The sequence below is a fragment of the Stegostoma tigrinum genome, unplaced genomic scaffold (genome assembly GCF_030684315.1).
Source record: "Stegostoma tigrinum isolate sSteTig4 unplaced genomic scaffold, sSteTig4.hap1 scaffold_208, whole genome shotgun sequence".
Taxonomy (NCBI): domain Eukaryota; kingdom Metazoa; phylum Chordata; class Chondrichthyes; order Orectolobiformes; family Stegostomatidae; genus Stegostoma; species Stegostoma tigrinum.
The window spans coordinates 203,379-215,076 of NW_026728146.1; the positions used below are offsets into that span (position 1 = coordinate 203,379).

The 11,698-nt window shown below is 44.7% G+C and overlaps 1 non-coding gene across 1 annotated transcript; it reads right to left on the reverse strand.

Annotated features, from left to right (window-relative positions):
* Positions 1-291: 291 nt before the first annotated feature.
* On the reverse strand, positions 292-365 carry trnan-guu (transfer RNA asparagine (anticodon GUU)). Its single transcript has one exon. It is a non-coding gene; the product is annotated as a tRNA-Asn (tRNA).
* Between the last annotated feature and the right edge of the window lie 11,333 nt (positions 366-11,698).

Consider the following 11,698-nt stretch of genomic DNA (forward strand, 5'->3'; position numbering starts at 1 on the left):
GGGAAGCTTGGCTTGCAAGGTGTCTGTACTGGGTATTTAACAATTCTCTAGATTTGTCAACTTCTTTGTTGTCAAACATGTCCAGGTTTGGAATTGGGAATGAAGTTACAGTTATGGGGATCCTATACTTGAGGCCTAAAGCATCCCTATTACAGTCCTGTGACATTTCCCCAGACCATATTTATCATCTCTGTGAAAACTATTGATTTTGTACCAAGAGTTAAATTATGGGTAGTCTCATCTATTTGTCTTCTGTCAAATGGGAACTGAATTCTTAACTGTTATGGCAAATGTCCCTGGGTGGGCTCGAACCACCAACCTTTCGGTTAACAGCCGAACACGCTAACCGATTGCGCCACAGAGATCTTAACTGTTATGTCCCAGTAAACACTGAAATTGGTGTGCTAATAACTAACTGCTATTATTTCCAGGCCCTCTAGAACATTCTGTCAGTGAATAACAAAGGGACACATGAGAAGTGTGATTGTTATAATGTGCTTACTCCCTTCAGGGGGCCAGCTCATACTCATTTAACAACATGCACGTGCCATACACATCAGAAACACAGCAGCCACCCTCCTGTTCTGGAATGGATTTTAACCCAGGTGCCAAAGGTTTAAGGGCAAGCCACCCAAAGAGTTCCTGTGCCGTTTTTAATCTCAGCTTACAAAATGACATTCTCCCCTGCACTCTGACATTTTGTTAAAAATACACATATTTATGTCACAAGTGTGTACACATCACTGACAAGCATTGGCTGATACATTAGGCTTATCCTACACTCAAGATGCCTGAGGATACCTTACAGCCACATCATTTCATGGTGAAAGAATCAGGACTAATGGGGGATTTGGAAAGTGGAGCGGGGGTGGGGGTGGAAGAAGCACTGGAAAATATCTGGCTTCATCCTTTCCCCCACCCCGGGCAACAATCAAGATGCAGGGGCAGTCAAGAGACGTTAGTGTCTGCATATTATGGGGTGGCGCAATTGTTGTGATTAATTCAGGAAACTACCAGAATATGACATGTACCAGAGCGCCACCATACTTTAATGACTCCATTTACGTTTTTGCAAAGGAAGGCACGGATTGCAAAGGATCATTTAAGCAATGCTGAGATGTGTTTACGTTAAGAGATACAAATGAAAACAGGGCCATATTTTTCAATCTAGTGGGATGTCTGTCTTTTTTTCAATTCACTTGTAGGATGTGGGCAAGGCTGGCTGGACCAGCATTTATTGCCTGTCCCCAGTTGCCTTTGAGAAGGTGATGGTGAGCTGCCTTCTTGAATCACTGCAGTCCATGCGCTGCATATAGAACCACAATGCCCTTAGAAAGAGAATTCCTGTTACAGTGAGAAAATGGCAATATATTTCAAAATCAGGACAGTGGGTGGCTTGGAGGGGAACTTGAAGGTGGTGGTGCTCCCATGTATCTGCTGCCCTTGTTCTTCTAAATGGAAGTGGTCATGGGTTTGGAAGGTGCTGTCTGAAGATTTCTGGTGAATTTCTGCAGTAAATCTTGTAGATAGTACACACTACTGCTACTGAGCGGCAATGTGGAGGTAATGGATGATTGTAAATGTGGTGTCCACCCAGAGGCTGCTTTGTCCTGGATAGAATCAAGCTTCCCAGGTGTCGTTGCAGCTGTACCCATCCAGGCAAGCAGGAAGTATTCCACAATACACCTGACCTGCACCCTATAGATGGTGAACACGCCTTGGGGAGTTAGGAGGTGAGTTACGTGCCACAGTATTTCGAGCTTCTGACCTGCTCTTATAGCCACTGTATTTAGTGACAAGTTCAACTGAGTCAATGATAACCCCAAGGATATTGATATTGAGGTATTCAGTGATGGTAATCTAAATGACCAGCTCCGACTGGGCTTCAGAAAGCAGTGGCAAAATCCCAGCCTTCAGTATTGAGAAAGCTTTTATTATCTCGCTCCTTTCAATTACAAACTTCACACAAGGCCCTCTGGGAGTAGAAACGTGAGCTAAAGGTCAGCATTCAGCTTTCTTGACAGGTCTATGCAATTGCGAGCAGGAATTAACATTTTGATGCTTTTGCTGTCAAGGTGAGCTTATACAAACGATCTTTGGTTACCCCGCCCCACCAGTCAGTGTTCAATTAGCCGATCTCAGTCAGAATGACATTATTTTGTGTAAATGGAGTTTGAGGGTAAGTGCAGTCATGATCCAACCGAGCAGTGGAGTAGGCTTGATGACCTCCACTTTTTTCCTGTGTAAGCTCTGGCTCAGTTGATAGCCCTCACACTTTGGGAAGGTCCCCGTACAGTACTGAGGAAGAGCTGTACTGTCAGAAGTGCTGGATTCTGCAGAGAGCAAAGCCAGGGGGGAAAAAGCCATGCCAACATTAAAGACAAAACTGATCTTTTCCATTTTATTGGAATTTTCTTTGCTCATCCCGAACAGAAAGTTGAAGATTCAAAATAAGCATTTATTGACTGCAGTGCCATGGAAACAGGGGGTCATGTGATGAAACCTCCAGGAATACATCCAATCAGTGTTGGCAATCTGGTGGTGAGGCAGGTCGGGGGTAGGGGCGTCACTGAGATCTCCAATAGCTTGTGTCCTGACTGAATGTTACCAGGATATAGCTATCAAGGAAGAAGATCAAGCTTAACTGAGAGATACCTCAAGTGATTATCTTCCCTGGCTTCATTCTGATGCTAACCAAGCTGATTCCACGAAACATTGGAGTTGGAAACAGAACAAGATAGCATTTCTCTTACTGTTTGTTTGAACCAAACCCCTCCCACTTCATACCTCCCCCACCCCGCTCCCTTGGTGGATGACTCCAGTTTGATATCCCAGTCATAACTGTAATTAATAGGTGAAATTACTGACACCCAAGGCACAAGTAGCATCAGCGACATATCTGAAATAAAGATAAAAATGTAACAAAAATGAAAATAATGCAAAAAGTATACAGCTGAAGAGAAAAGGAAGATTTTCACTTTGCTTTTAAAATCCGCTTTAAAAATTAAGTAATTTATCAGGCTGTCCAATCCAAGTTGAAAATCACCAAACCATCAAATGCCTGTTAATATTCAGACCTAGAAGAGGATATGACATAGTATTTACAGCATTGAAAGAGGCCATTTGGCCCAACCAGCAGCTGTCAGCTTTTATGCTTCATATTGACCCTCTTTCCGTCCCTCTTCATCTTATCCCATTAAATCATCCTGCCCCTTGATGCTATTTGCCTCAATCACTGTTTGTGTTGGAGAGTTCCACATTCAAAGCGATACTACATTGAAAGGTTTCCCTCCTGTCAGTGCTGCTTCCCACCCATTGTTTCTGTGCTGCCTGTGCACAGAAAGGCAGTGATTAACTGATGCCTTGTAGGCATTACACAAGAAACCACACCAAGTTAAGGGATATGGAGCAACTGGTCTGCTGGATTATCCCATCCATTCTCAAGGTTACAACATGGGATTCATTTGTACAGTACTTACCTGAAAAAAACAACTTACATATATGTAGTTCCTTCCATGACTTCAGGAATTTTTTTGATTCACTCATGGGGTATTGATGTCGCTGGCTAAGCCTGTACTTATGGATCATCCCACTTGCTTCGAGGGCAGTTATAAGGCAATCGCATTGCTGTGGGCCTGGAGTCACATGTAGAACAGACCCAGTAAGGGCAACAGTTTCCTTATCCAAAGGATACTGTTTTCGTGGACCAGATAGGCTTTTCCAACAATCAACAACAGTTTCATGGTCAGCATTCGACTCTTCAGTCCAGACTTTTTCAAGTTCCACCACTGACCATGATGGGATCTAAACCTGGATCCCCAGAACATTACCTGGGTCTCTGAATTAATAGTTTCACAGTAATATCATTAGAACATCAGCTTCCACTTTACAGCTAATGAGGTACTTGTGAAGTGCAGCCATTGTTGTAAAAATGTGTTAGCCAGTTTATGCGTAGGAAGGTTCCATGAACTACAAGCAGTTAATAACTGCAAAATGTGTTTTTAGCGTAGGGCAAATATTTGTGAGATTCCGCTTGCCTTGCTTTGAAATGGCACCACGGGAATCTTTAACATCTATCTGAACGGGCAAGTTGCGTATCGGTATAAAGTCTTGTTTGAAAGATGGCACCTCAGACGGTGTGGCAGTCCCTGAGTGTAGCACTGGAGTGTCAGCGGGGGTTTTATGCTCAAGTTTCTGGAGTAGGGTTTGAATGCACAACATGCTGGCTCAGAACACAGAATGCACCCAACTGATGCTGTCAGGAGATCTTTGCTGCTGTTTGAACAGGCTATTGACACTCACCCTCCAAGCTCATTTCTGTGAACATTGGTGGCACCCTGATATAAGTCAAAGAATAGCATTGTTAGAGATCCCTCAATTCAAAGCCTAAGTCTACTCATGAACTTGTGCTTTGAGTCTTCGAATAAGCAAACAAGTGAACAATAAATAGGAGCAAAATTGTGAGGACGGGGGGGATGAGTTTGAAAGTATATTCTGTGCAAAAGGAAGAGATCTTTAACACTATGAAATGGCCACACCTGACTGCAAGATTCTATGTTGAACTCCAACCCTTTACACCAAGACACATACATCTCCAAAATCATTTGCAATGAAATGTAAACCACTCAAGACGACAGTCCCGCAGGAAGCAATCCCAGTCATTAAAACAATCAGGCAGAGGGCAGGAAAGCTTGATATTCATCTGATGACAAGAAAATACAGTCAATCAGGCAGGATAGCCACACAGTGGGAGGTTAGCAGTCACTGGGGCATCGGATGGGAGGTGTTAACGGGAGGGGAGGGCAGAAGGGGGAATTGGTAGAGGATGGCAACCCTTGGCTCTAATGTAGAAGCATTCCAAAACACAGTCTAAGCAACATCAAATGACGTGTGGCTCTTGCAGCTCCGTCACATGCAATTATCAGCGCTTGGAAACAAAAACTGAACTGACACTGTGGCATTAGACTGGCAGCAATGGCTGAACACGTGTCTGTAGGTCTTCGAGCTTGGAAGGTGGGGGTAGAGTTAGAGGGCGATATAACTCACTCTGAAAAGAACTGGGCTGAAACTGCTCGTCAATGTTAATTAACTTTTTAATATGCTGCCACATTCAAGACTTCTAGTCCATAATTAATTAAAACCATTTATGGAAGGAGATGGAAATTGGAATTTAAGTACAACCGCGCAGTCTGCAGGAACATACAAAGATTGCATTATTCCACGCTAGTGATTCATTAGTCAGACCAGCATGTAACTCAACACTCTCAGCACACAAGGTTAAAATTCCTCTGCACGAAAGGCACACTGCACTTCCAAACAAATTGTCAACTATTTTCATGCTCTGTGTGTCAGCCAAAGTCTGAGGATGCATTATCCAACTGAAGGTCACTTTTCCCCTGGGCACAGATCAGAGTGTCATGGTTTTCTGTAAACAGCACTGACCATTTGAGACATATTCAGGTTCTGTTGACAAAATTGCTACACTCTAATGTTCTTTTTGTTGTCTTTTGGTGCAGTTAATTAAGGATGCCTGATAATCTGACAACCAATGTATTTCTTAAATGCAGAGTTTCCTTTTAATCTTTTAGGGAATATAGATGTTGCTTGCCCACCTTTACTTGGCCCTGAGCAGGAGCTGGTCACGGGATAACATGATCCGCTTCACCAAGAGACAACTCTTACAGAAACATTTGATAAGTAAGGACATTCTCCAAAGACAATGTGAGGGCCTCTTAAGACAACCTAATAGCTTCAAGCGCTCTTACTGATGTTGGAGCTTTCTCCCTTCTGGGGGGAACATGTAAACTGCACGTAGACAGTCGCCCAAGGGTGGAATCGAACCCAGGTTCCTGGCGCTGGGAGACAGCAGTGCTAACCATTGAGCCAACATGGAGGACTTCTGCCAGCTTGAATGATGTTCGAGAAATCCTTTAAGGAATCCTGCTGCTGCAATCCTTCAATTACTACCCCCTGCCAATTCCCCCAGTCTTTTCCCCTCCACTTCACAGAAGATTTTGCAGTAACTTAATTTTATAATTTCTGCTAACTTGCATCTGGCAGAACATCACATAGCAGAACTCTTGTAAAAGCATCAAATTTAGGTCATGGGATAACAAGGTGTAGAGCCGGATGAACACAGCAGGCCAAGCAGCATCAGTGGAGCAGGAAGGCTGACGTTTCGGGCCTAGACGCTTCTTCATTTTACTGAAGAAGGGCCTAGGCCGGAAACATCAGCCTTCCTGCTCCACTGATGCTGCTTGGCCTGCTGTGTTCATCCAGCTCTACACCTTGTCATCCCAGATTCTCCAGCATCTGCAGTTCCTACTATCTCTGAAACAAATTTAGGTCACGTGCAGGAAGTTACATTGGAGTAAGCCAAGCTCGAACAAATGATTCGCTGAGGACCAGAGAGGTCAGAAGAGAGCAAAATGGACAGGGAAGAAAAGAGACAAAGACCAATAAGATTGAAACGAGGCTGGAGAAAGGAGAGTGAGGAAGTTGGGAGATGATAAGAGGGAAGAGAGAGATGAAGTATGAGAGAGGTGAAGAGAAAGGGGACAGAGAGGGGAGAAGAAAAAATGAGCAAGAAGAGATGGAGAGAAAAAGGAGGAGAATGAGCATAAAGGGGAAAGATATAGAAGGGAAATAAGAGAGAAGGCGAGAAAAATAAAGGGAAAGATAACACAAAAGAGAGGGAGTGAGAGAAGGAGAAAGTGTGTAAATGGAAGGGAAAGAGAGTGCAATACAGGCAATTATTATCACAGTATCAAAGGCAGAAAATAAATGACCCCTACAAATGCACATAGGATAGCTGCAGGCAGATGATGTACTACAGCAATAAGACATGTCTGGCTCATGGAGAAATCAGAATGTCAGTGCTTCTTTCCTGCCTCAACAGAATAGTGCAATGTTCGTTATAACTGTGTGCACAGGCCAGTCTACAACCTCTTAGGATTTGCTACAGTCAATTGTCAGGCGTATGGCTCATCGCCAACTTCCTTATTTCTGTTGAAAATTACTCCTGGTCTATTCCAAGCTTCTTTTAGTGGTTATTGCAGAGAAATGTGCACACATATTTAATGGACAAATTATAGGATGGAGAAGGTTGTCAACACATCAGTTTGAGGTTTTACATCATTGCAGCCTTAATTTGTCTGGAATAAAGCACAAACAGGCATTGGGAGTTGTATTATTTGAAGTTGGCCATTCAAACATGCCTGGGTGAGTGCACAAAAACAACATTCAAATAACCCTCCAACAGTCAGGCAAAGCAGACCACTTGATCAGCACCCATTGCACACACTTAAACAATCACTCCCTCCACTAACAGTGCACAGTGGCAACCATACACACCATCTACAAGATGCACTGCAGTAGCTTTCCTCGATAGCACCCTTCAAATCCACAACCTGTACCACTCCAAAAGACAAAGGCAACAGATTCTCCACCTTCAGATTCCCCTCCAAGCCACACACAGGCCTGAGTTGGAACTATATCGGCATTTCTTCACTGTTGTTGAAACAAAATCCTGGAACTCACTACCAAACAACACTGTCAAAGGAATGGGGTAAAAAGGTTCAAGAAAATGGCTGAGGTGTTGGGCTTAAAAATGATATCTCCAAACTGGGCCATTAAGGGTTAATTGTTATGGGTTAATTGGACATGACAGTCAGCAATTGAAGCAAATGCTGCATTGAAAACGTCCCTGGACAGGCAACAATGCGGTGTGAGATCCACCTGTTTCGTATGTACATCAGTGGTTTGAGCTAACCATACACACATACTATAAATTAAATAAATTAGCTATATATTGAAGTGCATACATCTTCTGGTCAGATCTTAAATAGCCTGTTCGGTTCTTACAGTCTAATACAATGGCTCACCATAAACTTGGCAAGGGAAGACAGGGATAGATGATAACCCAACCAGCAATGCCCATCTCCTCAGTGTGAAGAAAGGGCACAAGGGTGTTAAAGTGAATATCATAAAATTGGTGGTTATTTCAATTGCTGAGCATATCAAAGCTGACACTGTAACATGTCAGCTCTATAGCAGAGTGGATGGTATACATCAATAAAATGCTGATATGAACACTGGCTGATGTTGTTGGAGATGGAAAGTTAATGAAAGCAGTTTCTGCAGAGTCTGTTCTGAGACACAGCTGGATTGGAATAAAATCTGCCAATTGCATCTTCTGACCTGCCCTCCCTCCTCAGGATAGATGTGTACCTGAGCCAGCCCGCAATTTACTCGTTCGACATGAATGTGCTTTTCACTTTCACTTAGTGGCTTTTAGTGCTCTGGAACATTCCGTCATGATGTCAATGAGCAGTTTAAAGCTCCATTTCATCCAACTTCCTTTTCTTTTCGTTTCAACACAGAAATCAATCATGTTACCCTTCCAGAAAAACAAAACTGACAATATATGAAAAAATAAATTGGAATCAACTTCAGTCATGACATTTTAAGGTGGAAGGTTTGATGAATCAAAGTTAGCCCAATTGCTTTTCTGATCCATTGTGCTCAGACCTCAGTTCATCAGTCACATTGCATTTACTTTGCCTGAACAACATCAGACTCATTAACTGGGCTTTTTCTCATGTTCATAACAGAGTTCAATGTTGTGTCCTGTCTCAGGGCAAGCATACAATATACTTTTAAGGGATAGACACGTTATATCGTCACCATAGCACGTGACTAGATGGTATAAAAGATTTCCATCTGTGTTTTACAAATTGCCTACTTTAAGCCCAGGCACAGAAGTGGCTATGTTTATAATTATAGATACAGATACAAGGATCTGCGGTAAAAGTTTATTATATGCTTCAGTACGCCATTCTCTTTTTTTCCTTTTTGAAACCTTAAAAGTGTGGAAGCAGGCCATTTAGCCCTTCGCGTCTACACTGACCCTCCAACAAGTATCCCACCCTACCCTATCCCTGTGAACCTGCATTTCCCATGGCCAATCCACCTAACCTGCATATCTCTGGGCTGTGCGAGGAAACTGGAGCACCCAGAGGAAAGCCGTGCAGACACGGGGAGAACGTGCAATCTCCACACAGACAGTCGGCCGAGGTTAGAATTGAACCCAGCTCCGTGGCACTGTGAGGCAGCAATGCTAGCCACTGAGCCACCGTGCCACCCTGAACCAACTTGTATCTTATGGGAGCTAACCTCAAATATGAATACCCTGCTGAAGGTAAAAAGCCCATTTCCACGCCTGCAGCAGCTCTTGCGGGCAGAATAGATCGGGGTTAGCCGCGGTGGGTATTCACAGGAGATGGCTACCCACTTGTTCCAACAACATGTTGCTTGGTAACATTGGATGGGGAATTTCATTAAGAATGAGAAAGTGTGGACAACATCACATTAGAAAAATGAATTGGAAATTTTAAACAGTTTTGGAAGATTGCCAGACCCAAAAAAGGGCTATTTGTCCTTTACAGGTGAAAGGAAACCCAAGATGACATGGAGTCTGAAATAATTTGTTTCTCTGCACCTTTCGAGTCAACATGGCAAATGGTATTTCACACTGGATGGTCACAGAGGAGTGAGCTCCATTTGCTGGATATCACCTGACATTATTTCTGTATGTTATTCAAGACATGGGCCAAGGCATTTGGAACAGAATGTATGGAAAATCTTATCACTGAAGAGCACATTCTATCAACTTAGGATTTCCTGAAATGGTTTGCAATCAGTGATGCATCCTTTGAAGTGTAGGCACTGTGCTTATGTAGGAAGTCCAGCTATCACAGTGGCTCAGTGGTTAGTACTGCTGCCTGGGACCTGGGTTTGATTTCACCCTCGGGTGACTGTCTGTGTGGAGTTGGCACATTCTCCCCATGTCTGCGTGGGTTTCCTCCGAGTGCTCTGGTTCACTCCCACAGTCCAGAGATGTGTAGGTTATCTGGATTGACCATGCTAAATTATGCAAAGTGTGCAGGTTAGGTGGGAAATGCAGGGTTACAGTGATGGGTCGGCTTCTGGGTGGGATGCTCTTTGAAGGTGCAACGTGGACCTGATGGGCCGAATGGCCTGTTTCCACACTGTAGGAATTCTATGGCACCTCTCAGGGTAATATCCTAGGCCCAAACATCTTCAGCTGCTTCATCAATGAACTTCCCTCCATCATAAGGTCAGGAATGGGATGTTTGCCAATGATTGTACAATTTACAATCCCTTAGATACTTAAGCAGTCCGTCTTCAAATGCAACAAGGTCTGGGCAATATCAAGGTTTGGGCTGACAAGTGGCAAGTAACACTTGTACCACATAAATGCCAGGTAATGACCATCTCTGTTAAGAGAAAATCTAACCATCACCCCTTGACATTCAATGTGTTACTATCATTGCATTCTCCACTATCGATATCCTGGGGGTTACCAAGATAACAAAGTTTGGAGCTGGATGAACACAGCAGGCCAAGCAGCATCTCAGGAGCACAAAAGCTGACATTTCGGGCCTAGACACTTCATCAGAGAGGGGGATGGGGAGAGGGTTCTGGAATACATAGGGAGAGAGGGGGAGGCGGACCGAAGATGGAGAGAAAATAATATAGGTAGAGAGGAGAGTGTAGGTAGGGAGGTAGGGAGGTGATAGGTCAGTCCAGGGAAGGCGGACAGGTCAAGGAGGTGGGATGAGGTTCTTAGGCAGAAAATGGAGGTGCGGCTTGAGGTGGGAGGAAGGGATGGGTGAGAGGAAGAACAGGTTAGGGAGGCAGAGACAGGCTGGGCTGGTTGTGTGCTGCAGTGGGGGGACGGGACGAACTGGGCTGGTTTTGGGATGCAGTGGGGGAAGGGGAGATTTTGAAGCTGGTGAAGTCCACATTGATACCATTATGCTGCAGGGTTCCCAAGCGGAATACGAGTTGCTGTTCCTGCAACCTTCGGGTGGTATCATTGTGGCATTGCAGGAGGCCCAGGATGGACATGTCGTCTGAGGAATGGGAGGGGGAGTTAAAATGGTTCGCGACCGGGAGTTGCAGTTGTTTATTGTGAACCGAGCACAGGTGTTCTGCAAAGCGGCCCCCAAGCCTCCGCTTGGTTTCCCCAATGTAGAGGAAGCCACACCGGGTACAATGGATACAGTATACCAACTGCACCTCCCAGTCGCGATCCAAATTAACTCCCCCTCCCGTTCCTCAGACGACATGTCCATCATAGGCATCCTGCAGTGCCACAATAATGCCACCCCAAGGTTGTAGGAACAGCAACTCATATTCCGCTTGGGAACCCTGCAGCCCAATGGAATCAATGTGGACTTCACCAGCTTCAAAATCTCCTCTTCCCCCACCGCATCCCAAAACCAGCCCAGCTCATCCCCTCCCCCCACTACAACCCAAAACCAGTCCAGCCGGTCTCCGCTTCCCTAACCTGTTCTTCCTCTCACCCATCCCTTCCTCCGACCTCAAGCCGCGCCTCCATTTCCTACCTACTACCTCATCCCGCCTCCTTGACCTGTCCGTCTTCCCTGGACTGACCTATCCCCTCCCTACCTCCCCACCTATACTCTCCTCTCCACTTATCTTCTTTTCTCTCCATCTTTGGTCCGCCTCCCCCTCTCCCCCTATTCATTCCCGAACCCTCTCCCCATCCCCCTCTCTGATGAAGGGTCTACACCTGAAACGTCAGTTTTTGTGCTCCTGAGATGCTGCTTGGCCTGCTGTGCTCATCCAGCTTCACACTTTATTATCTTGG